This window comes from Micromys minutus (genome assembly GCF_963924665.1).
Source record: "Micromys minutus genome assembly, chromosome: 4".
Lineage (NCBI taxonomy): Eukaryota > Metazoa > Chordata > Mammalia > Rodentia > Muridae > Micromys > Micromys minutus.
In genome coordinates, this window is record NC_137973.1 from 2,934,970 (window position 1) to 2,948,949 (window position 13,980).

Sequence of the window (13,980 nt, forward strand, 5' to 3'; positions counted from 1 at the left end):
TACAACACAAGGATTCCTGATTTTGGGGAGACTAGGAAGATTTCTGCCATCTCACTTATCATTCCCAGGGCTTTGACCATCTCAACTGAGAATCAGTGTTCCCATTACAGACTAAGTCCCACAGTGGGACCTTCCAGCTGTAGATGTACTTTCTCACTAAAGCCAAATTGCTATAGAACTTAGGGATGTTTAATGATAGCAAGGAAAAGATGATGTCTAGCCAGATTAATAAAAAGTTGTTTAATACTCTCAAACTGTACAACCCATGGAATTATTGCTTAGTTCAAAGATCCTTTGTTCTTCCCACATACCCTCATCCCTCATTACCCCTCCAGTTTTTGTTATGCTACTTCTCCAGCCTATTCAGAATTTTCTTTTTGATAAATCAATCCCACCCAAAATCTTCACTACAATTGACACCTTTCCTTTATAAAAGAAAAGGAAGAACTGTGGGACTAAGGATGCCCATCAGATACTGTTCTAGAATGCCTCACATCATCGGTGATGCAGCAAGTGTTGTGCAAGGCAGCAACACGTGAACATGGCATTTACCTGTTGTAGTTTGTGTAGGCAGATTTTGTGATTTTTTGATCAATTGAAAAAGAATGCATTTTTCAGAAAATATCTGTGTCCTCAGGTGGTAGTTTCAAATGATGTGTGTAATTTCAGGTGATGACATGTGAGTGGAGCAAGGGAGTAGCTTCAGAGAAAGATGACAAGTGTGTTAATGAGAAGTCTTCATGGTGAATATGATAGCCTGGAAGAGAATTCCTGATACATGTGTCATAATTCAAACCTCTTTTTCTTAAAGAGTATAAACTAATAAAAACATAGGACTAAAATAAAAATTTAGCTTAGGATTATAGAGAAGGCTCAGTGGTTAAAAGTGTGCACTGCAATCTGCCACAAGAAACAGCGGAGATCCAGCGAAACAGGCCTGGTGAGACTGGGCTGCAAGTAGCCGGGGAACAGAAAGGTCTCAGTTGAGCTCCCAACACAGCATGCACCACTCCTTGCTTCAAGAGAACAGGAACTCTGCTTTAGGAACTTGGTTTCCAACCTGAGGGACCTGTGTGTGCAGACCCTGAGAGAAAACTAAAACCAAAAATAACAGAAAACAGAAACCACTATTCCTTAATATCTATTAACATAAATGGACTCAATTTTCCAATAAAAAGATATAGGCTATCAGACTGGATATATAAACAGAATCCAGCATTTTGCTGCATACAGGAAACTCAATTCATAGACAAAGACAGACACTATTTCAGAGTAAAAGGTGGGAAAAAAAACTTCCAAGAAAACAGACCCCAAGAAGCTAGCTGGAGTGGACATTCTAATACCAAATAAAGTAGATTTTCAACCAAAGGTTACCAAAAAAGATAAGGAAGGACACTTTTTACTCATTACAGGGAACATTTGTCAGGAGGAACTCTCAATCCTTAAATTATATGCGCCAAATACAAGAGCACCCATATTAATAAAAGAAACCCTACTAAAGCTCAAAAAATACATTGCAGCCCACATAATAATAGTGGGAGACCTCAGAACCCCACTCTCATCAATGGACAGATCATGGAAATAGAAACTGAATAAGGACACAGTAAAACTGCCAGAGGGTATGAACCAATTAGAATTAATTGACATCTACAGAACATATCATCCTAAAACAAAAGAATACACCTTCTTCTCAGCACCTCATGGCACCTTCTCCAATATAGACCATATAATCGGTCACAAAACAAGCCTCAATATATACAAGAAGATTGAAATACTCCCATGCATCCTATCAGATCACCGTGGTCTAAGGCTGGTCTTTAATAACAACAAAGACAACAACAAGGCCTTATATGCATGGAAAATAAATAAAGCTCTATTTAATGATAGCATGGTCAAAGAAGAAATAAACAAAGAAATTAAAGATTTTCTAGAATTTAAAGAAAATAAAAACAAAACATACCCAAACTTATAGGATCTAATGAAGGCAGTACTGAGAGCAAAGCACACACCTCTGAGTGCTTCCAAAAAGAAAGTGGAGAGAGCATAAACTAGCAACTTGACAGCACAGTTGAAAACTCTAGATCAAAAGGAAGCAGATATATGCAAGAGGAATAGGCAGCAAGAAATAATAAAACTCAGAGCAGAAATTGACCAAACAGGAACAAAAAGAAACATTCAAAGAATCAACAAAACCAAGAACTGGTTCTTTGAGAAAATTAACAAGACTGATAAACTCTTAGCCAGACTAACTAGAGGGCAAAGAGAGAGTATCCAAATTAACAAAATCAGAAATGAAAGTGAAGACATAACAACTCAAACTGAGGAAATTCAAGAAATCATCAGAGCCTACTACAAAAGCCTATACCCAACAAAGCTGGAGAATCTGGAGGAAATGGATAAATTCCTAGACAGATACCAGATACTAAAGTTAAATCAGGACCAGGGAAACGATCTAAATAATCCCATAACACCTAAAGAAATGAAGCAGTCATTAAAATGCTCCCAATAAAAACAGCCCAGTTCCAGATGGGTTCAGTGCACAATTTTATCAGACATTTATTGATGACCTAATACAAATACTCTCCAAAATATTCCACAAAATAAAATCAGACAAAACATTACCTAACTCATTTTTTTAGGCTATAATATCCCTAGTCATTAAACCACACAAAGACCCTATAAGGAAAGAAAACTTCAGTACAATCTCACTTATAAATATTGATGCAAAAATACTCAACAAAATTCTTGCAAACTGAATCCAAGAAAACATTACAATGATCATTCACCATGATCAAGTAGGCTTCATCCCTGGGATGCAGGGATGGTTTAATATATGGAAATCCATCAACTAAATCCTAAATATAAAAAAACTCAAAGAAAACAAACCACAAGGTCATCTCACTAGATGCTGACAAAGCATTTGAAAAAATTCAACACCCCTTCATGTTAAAAGTCCTTGAAAGAATAGGAATCAAAGGCACATACCTAACATAACAAAAGCAATATACAGCAAACCAATAGCAAACATCAAACTTAATGGTGGGACTTGAAGCAATCCCACTAAAATCAGGGACTAGACAAGGCTTCCCATTCTCCCCCTTCCTATTCAACATATTACTGGAAGTCTTGGCCAGAGCAATTAGACAGCAAAGGGATACAAATTGGAAACGAAGAAGTAAAAATATTAATGTTTGAAGATGACATGTTAGTGTACTTAAGTGACCCCAAAAATTCTACCAGAGAACTTCTACAGCTGTTGAACAAGTTAAGCAAAGTGGCTGGATATAAAATTAACTTAAACAAATCAGTAGCCTTCCTCTACTCAAAGGACATACGTGGGGAGAAAGAAATTAGGGAAAAGGTACCCTTCACAATAGTCACAAACAATATGTAACATTGTGTGTCTCTAACTAAGCAATTGAAGAACCTGTATGTCAAGAACTTCAAATCTCTAAGGAACGAAATTGAGGAAGATCTCAGAAAATGAAAAGATCTCCCATGCTCATGGATTGGAAGGATCAACATTGCAAAACTGGCTATCTTACCAAAAGCAATGTGCAGATTCAATGCAATTCCCATCAAAATTCCAACCCAATTTTCATATAGTAGGAAAGAGCAGTGTGCAATTTCATCTGGAATAACAAAAGACCTAGAATAGCAAAATCCATCCTCAACAACAAGAAAATATCCACGGGAATCACTATCCTTGGCCTCAAGCTATAATACAAGGCAATTTTGATAAAAACTGCTTTGTACTGGTACAGAGATATGCACATGGATAAGTGGAATAGAATAGAAGATCCAGAAATAAGCCCTCACATATATATGGTCACTTGGTTTTTGAAAATGAGCTGTAAACAGTCAATGGAAAAAAGGACAGCCTCTTCAAAAAATGGTGTTGGTCCAACTGGCACTTAGCATGCAGAAGAATGAAAATCAATCCTTTCTTATCTCCTTGTACAAAGCTCAAGTTCACGTGGATCAACGATCTCCACATTAAACCAGATACACTGAAACTATTAGAAGAGAAAGTAGGGAAAACCTTAGAACACATAGGCACTGGGGAAATTTCCCTGAACAGAACACCAATGGCTCATGCTCCAAGGTCAAATATCAACAAATGGGAACTAAGGAGATTGCAAAGTTTCTATAAGGCTAAAGACACAGTAAGAAAAAAAATGGCAGCCAACAGATTGGGAAAAGTTCTTTACCAATCCAACATCAGATAGTGGCCTAATATCCAGGGTATACAAAGAACTCAAGAAGTTAGACACCAGAGAATCAAACAATCCTATTAAAAACTGGGTACAGAGTTAAATAACAACTTCTCATTTGAGGAATATCGAATGGCTGAGAAGCAACTAAGAAAGTGCTCGGCATCCTTAGCCATCAGAGAAATGCAAATCAAAACAACCCTGAGATTCCACCTCACTCCAGTCAGATTGGCTAAAATCAAAAATTTAGATGTCAGCAGACATGTTTGCCTCTGCAGTATATGCACCTGGGGAAATGAGTCTCTTCATGTAAACTCATTGGTTGGTGCTTTAGTCCCTGAGTGCTCTACTGTTTGATTAGTTGATAATTTTGTTCTTCCCATGGGGTTGCAGACCCTGTCATCTCCATCAGTCCTATCTCTAGTTCCTTCATTAGAGTCCTCATGTTCAGTCTGATGGTTAGCTGCAAGTATCCTCCTTTGAGTCAGGATGGTTCTGGCAGAGCCTCTGAAAAGACACACATATCATGTTCCTGCCAGTAAGCACTACTTGGCTTCAGCATTAGTGCTTGGGTTCAGTGGCTGCATATGGGATTTTTCCTCTGCTGAGGCAGTCTTTAGATTATCTTTTCTCCAATTCCTGCTCCTCTGTTTTCCCTTTATTTCCTCCCATGAGTGTTTTGTTCTCCCTTCAAAGAAGCAATGAGGCTTCCACTTTCTGGCCTTCCTTCTCTTTTTTTGGCATAAGGTGTATGAGTTTTTTCTCAGGTATTCAAGCTTTCTGGGTTAGTATGCACTTACAGAGAGTATATTATACATACATTGTATGTATTATACACACAATGAGAGTGTTTTTGTAACTGGGTTACATCGCTCAGCATGATAGCTTCAACTTCCATCTATTTTCCTAGTAATTTTATGAACTCGTTTTTAATAGCTGAGTAGTTCTATACTGTTTAAAAATAGCACACTTTCTGTATCCATTTCTTTCTTTTATTTGTCTTAACAAAAGGAGATCTTACTATACTTTTTTTTAATTGAACAACTTTATTTTAAAAAACAAAGATAAATGTACAGATTTTAAAAGCATTTTTTCATAAAAGTATAAGAATACATTTTTGTCAGTACTTGATTTTTTTAAACGACTTTATTTTACAAAACAAAGATAAATGTACAAATTTTAAACATTTTTTGCTTAAAATTATACATTTTTGTCAGTACTGTTTTTTCAGACATTGAAATAATTTTTACATAAAACCTTGTGAATATATATTTTTTTAGTCAGTACTTGATTTTTTTCAAGGGCTTGACAGTATGCATTGAAAACCTAATAGTTACAATAAGCGTAGAGTACATGCAAAACAAAACGCAACATGGAAATAGTCAAAGTCTTCGTGTTTTGTAAATATATGTATATTTTTTTGTTTTCTTTATTTCTTGGACTTCATACAGTCTGTGAGTTGTTTCTGGGGGAGTGCAAGCCTCTGGGGTTAGCATCCCACTATCAGTGACTGAATATTATGTCTGTTCTTTTGTGACTGGGTTATCTCGCTCAGGATGATATTCTCTAGATGCAGCCATTTTCTTAAGAATTTGGTTAAGTCATTGTTTCTGGTGGCTGAGTAGTATTCCATTCCAGTATCAAACCTTAAAAAAAAAAATACAAGCACTGACAAAAATGTATTTGTATACATTTATGCAAAAATGTTTAAAATATTTCTCCTTTTATCTTTGTTTTGTAAAATAAAGTTTAAAAAAATAAGAGGTGATAAAAGTATAGTAAGAACAGGTCTATTTTCATTCTTTTGCATGCTGAGTGCCAGTTGGACCAGCACCATTTGTTGAATAGGCTGTCCCTTTTCCATTGAATGTTTACTGCTCCTTTGTCAAAAATCAGGTGACCATATACATGAGGGCTAATTTCTGGATCTTCTATTCTATTCCATTGATCCACATGCCTATTTCTGTACCAGTACCATGCAGTTTTCAGCACAATTGCCTTGTAATATAGCTTGAGGTAAGGGATAGTGATTCCCAAAAATGTTTTTTTGTTGTTGAGGATGGATTTCGCTATTCTAGGTCTTTTGTTATTCCATATGAAATTGCACATTGATCTTTCCAATTCCATGAAGAACTGGGTTGGAATTTTGATGGGGATTGCATTGAATCTGTAGATTGCTTTTGGTAGGATGGCCATTTTTTAGGTGTTGATTTTTTCCAATTCATGAGCATGGGAGATCTTTCCATTTTCTGTGATCCTCCTCAATTTCTTTCTTTAGAGGTTTGAAGTTCTTCTCATACAGGTCCTTCACTTGATTAGTTAGAGTCACACCAAGGTATTTCATAGGTTTTGAGATGATTGTGAAGGGTACCTTTTCCCTAATTTCTTTCTCCCCATGTTTGTCCTTTGAGTATAGGAAGGCTACTAATTTGTTTGAGTTAATTTTGTATCCAGCCACTTTGCTGAACTTGTTTATCAGCTGTAGGGTTCTCTGGTGGAATTTTTGGGGTCACTCAAGGACACTATCATGTCATTGGCAAAGAGTGATGTCTTTATCTCTTCCTTTCTGATTTGTATCCCTTTGATCTCCTTTTGCTGTCTAATTGCTCCAGCCAAAACTTCCAGTACTATGTTGAATAGGTAGGGGGAGAGTGGGCAGCCTTGTCGAGTCCCTGATTTTAGTGGGATTGCTTCAAGTTTCTCGCCATTAAGTTTGATGTTGGCTGTTGGTTTGCTGTATATTGCTTTTATTATGTTTAGGTATGGGCCTTGGAATCCTGTTCTTTCCAGGACTTTTAACATGAAGGGGTGTTGGATTTTGTCAAATGCTTTCTCAGTGTCTAGTGAGATGACAATGTGATTTTGGTCTTTGAGTTTGTTTATATGGTGGATTATGTTGATGGATTTTTTTATGTTAAACCATCCCTGCATCCCAGGGATGAAGCCTACTTGGTCATGATGAATGATCGTTTTTATGTGTTCTTGGATTCATTTTGCAAGGATTTTGTTGAGTAGTTTTGCATCAATGTTCATAAGTGAGATTGGTCTGAAGTTCTCTTTCCTTGTAGGGTCTTTGTGTGGTTTAGGTACGAGGGTTATTGTAACCCCAAAAAATGAGGTGGGTAATATTCCATCTGATTCTATCTTTTGGAATAGTTTGGCAAGTATTGGTGTTATATCCCCAATAAATATCTGATAAAATTCTGCACTGAACCCGTCTGGACCTGGGCTTTTTTTTGGTTGGGAGGCTTTTGATGACTTCTTCTAATTCTTTAGGTGTTATAGGGTTATTTAGGTGGTTTACTTGGTCCTGGTTTAACTTTGGGACCCTGTATCTGTCTAGGAATTTGTCCATTTCCTCCAGATTTTCCAATTTTGTGGAGTATAAGTTTTTGTAGTAGGATCTGATGATTTCTTGAATTCCTCAGTTTCAGTTGTTATGTCACCACTTTCCTTTCTGATTTTGTTAATTTAAATACTCTCTCTTTGCCCTCTAGTTAGTCTGCCTAGGGGTTTATCAATCTTGTTGATTTTCTCAAAGAACCAACTCTTTGTTTCGTTGATTTTTTCAATGGTTCTTTTTGTTTCTATTTGGTCTATTTCTGCCCTAATTTTCATTATTTCTTGCTGTCTACTCTTTTTGGGTATATCTGCTTCCTTTTGTTCTAGGGCTTTTAGCTGTGCTGTCAGGTTGCTGATGTGAGCTCTCTAGTTTCTTTTTGGAAGCACTTAGGGCAATGAGTTTTCCTCTCAATACTGCCTTCATTGCATCCCATAGGTTTGGGTATGTTGTGTTTTTGTTTTCGTTGAATCCTAAAAAATCCTTAATTTCTTTTTTTATTTCTTCTTTGACCCTGCTATCCTTTAACAGAGCGTTGTTTAGTTTTCATATGTATGTGGGCTTTTTGTTGTCTTTGTTGTTGTTAAAGACCAGCCGTAGACCATGGTGATCTGAGAGGATGCATGGGAGTATTTCAATCTTCTTATATCGATTGAGGCTTGTTCTGTGTCCAATTATGTGTTCAAATTTTGAGAAGGTGCCATGGGTTGGTGAGAAGAAGGTGTATTCTTTTACTTTAGGATAGTATGTTCTGTATATATCTATTAATTCTAGTTGGTTCAAAGTCTCTGCTAGTTTTGCAGTGTTTTTGTTCAGTTTCTGTTTCCCTGATCTGTCCATTGGTGAGAGTGGGTTATTAAAGTCTCCGACTATTATTGTGTGGGGTGAAATGTAATTTTTGCGCTTTAGTAGGGTTTCTTTTATGAATGTGGGTGCTTTTTAATTTGGAGCATATATGTTAAGGATTGAGAGTTTTTCCTGACAGATTTCACTGGTAATGAGTAAAAAGTGTCCTTCCTTATCTTTTTTGATAACTTTAAGTTGGAATTTTACTTTATTCGATATTAGAATAGCCACTCCAGCTTGCTTCTTGGAGCTGTTTGCTTGGAAGTTTTTTTCTACTCTTTTATTCTGAGATAGTTTCTGTCTCTGTCTCTGAGATGAGTTTCCTGTATGCAGCAAAAGGCTGGATTTTGTTTATGTATCCAGTCTGATAATCTATGCCTCTTTATTGGGGAGTTGAGACCATTTATGTTAATAGATATCAAGGAATAGTTGTTTCTGTTTTCTGCCATTATTGCTTTTTTGGGTTGTGTCTGTGTTTTTTTCTTCTTATAGTTTTGTTGTTTAGGAGTTTTCTTGTTTTTACTAGGCTGTATTTTCCCTCATTTTATTGGGTTTTCCACCTATAATTCGTTGTAGTGCTGGGTTTGTGATCAGATATTGTGTGAATTTTGATTTGTCTTGAAATATCTTCGTCTCTCCATCGATGGTGATTGATAGTTTTGCTGGGTATAGCAGCTTGGGCTGGCACTTGTGCTCTCTTAAGGAGTGCATGAAGTCTGTCCATGCTCTTCTAGCTTTCATAGTCTCTGTTGAAAAATCGGGTGTTAGTCTGATTGGTCTGCCTTTATGTGTTGCCTGACCTTTTTCCCTTACTGCTTTTTGTATTCTTTCTTTACTTTGGGCACTTGATGTTTTTACTATTATGTGTCGGGACATATTTTTTTTCTGGTCCAACCTATTTGGAGTTCTGAAGGCTTCTTTTATGCTCATAGTCATCTCATTCTTGAGGTTAGGGAAGTTTTCTTCTATGATTTTGTTGAATATATATACTGTGCCTCTTAGTTGATACTCTTCTCTCTCTTCTATTCCTATTATCCTTAGGTTCAGTCTTCTCATTGTGTCTTGGATTTCCTGGATATTTTGGGTTAGGAGCTTTTTGTTTTTTGCATCTTCCCTGGCTGTTTTGTCTATGTTTGCAATGTTGTCTTCTGCCCCCGAGATTCTCTCTTCGATCTCTTGTAATCTATTGGAAATGCTTTCTTCTGTGACTCCTGATTTCTTTTTTTGGTGTTCTGACTCAAGGGTTATATCTTTTAGCGTTTTCTTTATTGTGTCAATTTCTTTTTTAATTTCCCTCTTCCATTCCTTTATTTCTTTGGTTCTGTTTTCCTCTAGTTCTTTGAGTTCTTTGAGTGTTTTTCTTGTTTCTTCTTTAAAAGCTTCTGAGTCTTTTTGCTTTTCATCCCTTTCTTGTTTAAGTATCTCTATCAGCATCTTGAGGTATGATTTCAGGTCTGCGTCTTCTTTTTCTTGAGTGTTTGGAATTCCGATGTTTGCTGTTATGGGAGAGCTGGGTTCTGGTGTTGCTAGATTGTCTTGGTTTCCTTGGGATATACTCTTTCTCTTGCTTCTTGCCATTTAGTTGTCAGTGATATGTTCTTGCCTTTCCCTTGTCTCTGGTCTGTGACCCTGGTTCTCTACTGGTCCAGGTGTCAGATGGGCCAAGCCCTGTTTTATGCCTCAGAGTTGTCGGGTGTGAGCAGAAGTTCCAATGTTCTGTTTCTGGTTGCTGGATGGGACAAGTCAAGGCTGGGAAAGTTAGGGTGTGCACTTTCCGTGTGCACTCCGCAGAGATCTCTCTGCTCCCCTGCAGCCCAGGTCTCCCACCCACTGGTTTCTCAGCCTCTATGCGCCACTGTTCCGGGTGGCAGATGTGCCAGGCTCCGCTCAGCGTCCTGAAGTCGCCTCCGGGTGGAAACAGAAGTTCTAATTTTCTGTTCCCAATCGCTGGATCTGGCAAGGCAGGGCTGGACAAGGTACGGTGTGCACTTTCCGTGTGCACTTCGCAGAGATCTCTCTGCTCCCCTGCAGCCTAGGTCTCCCACTCACCAGTTGCTCAGCCTCTCTCCACTTTCCTTTCTGATTTTGTTAATTTGTATACTCTCTCTTTGCCCTCTAGTTAGTCTGTCTAGGGGTTTCTCAATCTTGTTGATTTTCTCAAAGAACCAGCTTTTGGTTTTGTTGATTCTTTCGATGGTTCTTTTTGTTTCTATTTGGTCTATTTCTGCCCTAAATTTGATTATTTCTTGCCGTCTCCATTTCTCTATTGAAGGACATCTGGGTTTGTTCCAGCTTCTGACTATTATAAATAAGGCTGCTATGAACATGGTGGAGCATGTGTCCTTGTTAGATGTTGGTATTTCATTTAGGTTTATGCCCAGGAGTGGAATAACTGGGTCCTCAGGTAGTGCTATGGCCAATAATCTGAAGGGCCACCAGAATGATTTCCAGAGTGGTTGTACCAGTTTACAATCCCACCAAAAGAGGAGGAATGTTCCTCTTTCTCCACATTCTACTCAGCATCTGCGGTCACCTTAGATTTTGATCTGAGCCATTCTGACTGGTGTTTTGTTGAATCTTAGGGTGGTTTGATTTGCATTTCTCTCAGGATTAGGGATGTTGAGTCTTTCTTTATGTCTTTATCCATTCCATATATGTCAGTTGAGAATTCTTAGTTTAGCTCTGTGACTCATTTTTAATAGGATTCTTAGATTCTCTACACTTTAACTTATTAAGTTATTTGTATATATTAAATACTAGTCCTCTATCAGGTGTAGGATTGGTAAAAATATTTTCCTAGTCTGTTGGTTGTCAGTTTGTCCTTTTGACAGTGTCCTTTGCTTTACAGAAATCTTAAAATTTCATCAGGTCCCATTAGTCGATACTTGATCTTAATGCATATGACATGGGTGTTCTGTTAAGGAAAAATTTCCCTAGGCCTATGTGTTCTAAGCTCTTCCCCATTTTCTATCCTATTAGTACCTAGTATTATCTGGTGGTCTTTGGTCTGCTTGAAGTTGAGCTTTGTACATGGAGTTATAAAGGACCTATTTGCATTCTTTGCATGCTGAGTGCCTATTGAACCAGCACCATTACTGAAGAACCTTTCCTTTTTCCATTGAATTTTTAGCTTCTTTGTCCAAGATCATATGACCATAGGTTTGTAGATTCATTTCTGGGTCGTTGATTTTATTCCATTAATTTACCTTTCTTTCTCTGTACCGATACCAGGCAGTTTTATCACAATTGTTCTGTAATACAGCTTGAGATAAGGAATGGTTATTCTCATGGAAGTATTTTATTTGTTAGGAATAGTTTTTGATATCCTAGGTTTTTGATTTTTTCAGATTAATTTATAAAATGATCTTTCTAACTCTGTGAAGAATTGAGTTGGAATTTTGATGGGTATTGCACTTAATTTGTAGATTGTCTTAGGCACTAGGTTCATTTTTACTATGTTGATCCTTCCAATCCATGAGCATGGGAGGTCTTTCCACCTTCTGAGGTCTTTTTCAATTTCCTTCTTTGGAGAATTGAAGTTCTTGTCACACAAATCTTTAACTTGCTTGGTTAGGGTCACCCCAAGGCATTTTATATTCTTTATGACTATTGTGAAAGGTGTCTATTCTCTAATTTCTTTCTCAGCCTCTTTATCCTTTCAGTAGAGAAAGGCTACCTGTTTGTTTGAGTTAATTTTGCATCCAGCCACTATGTTGAAGTTGTTTCTTGGCTGCAAAAGTTCTCTGGTGGAATTTTTGTGGTCACTTAAGTATAGGATCATATCATCTGCAAATAGTGACATTTGACTTCTTCATTTCCAATTTGTATTCCTTTGATCTCTTTTTGCTGTACGATTGCTCTGGCTAGGACTTTTAGTACTATATTTAGTAGCAAAAGAGAGAGTGTACAGCCTTATCTAAATTCTGATTTTAGTGGAAGTGCTTCAACTTTCTCAACATTAAGTTTGATGCTACTGGTTTGCTCTATATTGCTTTTATTATGTTTAAGTATGAGCCTTGAATTACTGAGATTTCCAAAACTTTTATTATGAAGAGGTGTTAAATTATGGAAAATGCCTTCTCAGAATCTAGACGGATGATTATGTGTTTTTTTTTTTTTTTTTTTTGAGTATCTTTATATAGTGAATTATATTGATGGATTTTTCTATATTGAACCATCCTATCATTCCTGGGATGAAACCTACTTTATCATGGTGAATGATTGTTTTGATATGTTCTTGAATTCGGTTTGTAAGAATTTTATTGAGTATTTTTCCATCAATGTTCATGAGGGAAAATTGTCTAGAGTTCTCCTTCTTTGTAGGGTCTTTGTGTGGTTCATGAATGAGCTTTGAAGAATGAGTTGGGTAGAATTCCCTCTGTTCCTATTTTGTGGAATAGTTTGGAGAATATTCGTATTAGGTTTTTTATGAAGGTCTGAAAGAATTCAGAACTAAACCCAACAGGGCTTTGGCTTCTTTTGGTTAGGAGGCTTTTGATGACTGCTTCTAATTCTTTTGAGATTATGGGTCTGTTAATATGGTTTATCTGATCCTGAGTTAACTTTTGTACCTAGTATCTGTCTAGAAAATTGTCCATTTTTTTTATATATTCCTGTTCTGTTGAATATAGACTTTTGTAGTAGGATCTGATGATTTTATTTTCCTCAATTTCTCTTGTTATATCTCCCATTTCATTTCAAATTTTGTTAATTTGGATACTCTCTCTGTGCCCTCTATTCATTCTGGCTAGGGGTTTATCAACTTTTTTGATTTTCTTAAAAACCAGCTCATGTTTTTGTTGATTATTTGTATATTTCTTCTTGTCTCTATTTTGTTGATTTGAGCTCTGCAATTAATTCCAGCTGTCTACTCTTTTTGGTGTATCTGCTTTTTATGTGATTGTAGAGCTTTTCATTTTGCTGTCAACCTGCTAGCATATGCTTTCTACATTTTCTTTTTGGAGGCACTCATAGCTATGAGTTTTCCTCTTAGCACTGCTTTTATTGTATCTTATAATTTGCTTATGTTATGCCTTCAGTTTGTTACATTCTAAAAAGTCTTTGTTTTCTTTTTTATTTATTCACTGACCATGCTATCATTGAGTAGAGCATTGTTTAGCTTCCATGTATTTGTTGGCTTAAAGTTTTTTTGTAGTTTTTGAAGACTGGCGTTAGTCCAGGGTGATCTGATAGGATGCATGAGATTATTTCCTTCTTCTTATATATGTTGAGTCTGGTTTTGTGGCCAACAACATGGTAAATATTGGAGAAGGTGCCACGAAGGGCTGAGAATAAGGTATATTCTTTTGTTTTAGGACAAAATAGTCTATAGATGTCTGTTCAATCCATTTAGCTCGTAACTTCTGTTAGTTTACCTGTGTCTCTGTTTAGTTTCTGCTTCTATGGTCTGTCTATTGATGAGAGTGAGTTATTGAAGTCTCCCAATGTTATTTTGCGTGGTGCAATATATACTTTGATCTTTAGTTGAATTTCTTATATGAATGTGGGTGCCTCTGTATTGGAGCACAGATGTTCAGAAATGAGAATTCATTTTAATAAATTTTTTGTTGAAGAGTAAAA